The sequence below is a fragment of the Arachis duranensis genome, chromosome 3 (assembly GCF_000817695.3).
Source record: "Arachis duranensis cultivar V14167 chromosome 3, aradu.V14167.gnm2.J7QH, whole genome shotgun sequence".
In the NCBI taxonomy this organism is placed as follows: Eukaryota; Viridiplantae; Streptophyta; class Magnoliopsida; order Fabales; family Fabaceae; genus Arachis; species Arachis duranensis.
In genome coordinates this window covers 54287159-54289643 of record NC_029774.3, presented here as the reverse complement: position 1 = coordinate 54289643, position 2485 = coordinate 54287159, and positions in this window count along the sequence as shown.

The window sequence follows — 2485 nt, the reverse complement described above, 5'->3', positions numbered from 1 at the left end:
TATGTACCATTTCTCTTCTTTCATACTTTCTGCAGCACACAATTTTTTGTTGGAGAACACAAAAAATTATTATAGCACACATTTTTTAAATATAGCACATAAAATTTTGCACATAACATAAACTTATTCATATAGTATACAAATTTCTATAAATAGTACATAAAATTTTGCACATAACACACAAATTTTTGTTGTGAATGTATTTTGTTAATTAGGTGAGTTAATATTCTGGATATATAATCCTTCAAAAATTTCTGTACTGCACATCAAAATTTATGTGTTATAAATCAATATTTTTATACTGTACACTAAAATTTTTGTATTATGTGTATTTTATTGGTATAATATACATATTTTAACATATAACACATAAATATTTGCATATAGTACATAAATTTTTATACATAGCACATAAAATTTTACTATGAATGTATTTTGTTTGTTGGGTGAATCAATATTCTAATATATAATTCTCCAAAAATTTGTATACTGCACATCAAAATTCTTATACTTTGTACTAAGATTTTTGTATTGTACAGTAAAATTTATGTGATGTGCATATTTTATTGATTGGGTGTTAATATTTTGGGCATGTGGTTCTTCAAAAATTTTTGTACTGTATGTTAAAATTTATATACTCTAGTTTTCTTAATATTTATTGGAGAAGAAGAAGATGAAGACGACGAGAAAAAGATGAAGAACAAGTTTAAACTTGGTTCAAAACTTAGTTAAAAAAATATTTAGACGTCTAGAATTTTCTTTTGATTAATTAGAGTTTTTCAATTTTTTTTGTTATTATCTTTTTGATTAAATATTCTTTTTTATTCTGATAATTTGATCAAAAAATAAAATATTTTTTCACAATTCAAAAATTCTTAATTAATTTTGCCTTTAATACATCAATAATTTATCACTTAAACTAGATACTCATATTTAGAGGCGGATTTAGGGGAACCAACATGGGCCATGGTTCCCCTAAATTTTCAAAACTTAAAATATATTTAATATAATGTCTAAAACTTTTAACAATATATCTTCTAGTTTAATGATTAAAGGGAGATATTTTATACTCTAAAACATGAGTTCAAATTTTATTTCATGCATTTTAAATTTATTTTTTTTGTTCTTTTAATTTTTTTTTGTAATTCTTCTATCTATTATTATATAAAAATACTTTAGTTTTTATAATAATTTCTAATTGAATGTAATAAAAAAATATTTACATAAAAATAAATTAGATTAAATTTTATTTTTTATGATATTAAAACCAAAATATATTAAAGAAGAATTTACAATTTTTTTATTAAAATTTTTAGTTTTAATATGGCATTTTCAATTTTTTATTTTCGGCCCCTCTTTATAAGATTTTTGGATTGACCACTGCTCATATTGTTAGAAACTAATTAAAATTTTGAATGGTAAAAAACATTTTATCTTTCAAACAAAAAATCAAGAACTAAAAAAGACTTTATTTTCAAATTTTTTCGTGGCTAATACAAGGTGATTTGAACATCTCTTTTCTACTTTATCAATCCCACTTGTGTAAGAAGGCATGATAATCAATCATAATTACAAAAATAAAGTTAGGAATATTTCAATATTTAAAATAAAAATGACTAAATTTTATAGTTATTATTTATATTCACAATTTTTATTATTTTAATTTTTTTTGGTCAAGTAGATTGGACAGATATTACATCTATATACTACATATTCACACAACACATTCACATACACTACATGAGTAGACACTATTAGTATGGTTTTATATTTATTTATGAGGATTTGAATCGGTACAGTTATATATAAAGCAAGTGCAGTTATATATAAAACAAACAAAGTTGTCATCTGACCAAGGCTTCGACGACATCATTTTAATTTTTTAAATTATTTTTAGATTTATCTCTCAATATTATATTAGTTTTGAGATTTTTTTCGATGCTAATTCAACAAATAGAATATTGTGTGTATATTAAAATTAGCCATTAAAATTTATTATTAATATAAAATATACGTTAGAATATAAAATACATATTAAAAATAAATTAAACAAAATATATATTTATACACAAATATATGATGACTGATTTTAGATATATTTTATTTAAATTATTTAAATATAATATTTAAAAAATATGTAATTTATAGCATATTTGCATAAATCTTACACATCTCGAGTACAATAGTCATCAAAAGTTCAAAACCATAAAAAACACAACTCGGTACTCGAAATTTGCAGGATACATGCAATTTAAAAATTCATACATAGACCAATAGAGCCATAACAAAATTTTTGACACTGTATCCGAAATACATGCAGTTTATAGACATTATTTTTTTCCTTTACATAATATTTTTTTATTTTTTATTCTTATATTAATAAAATAAAATATAACACATGTGATCTAAAAATAAAATTATTTAATTTAATTATAAAAATAAAAGATAATTTATTTGAACTAGATTAGACAAATTTTGAAAGTTA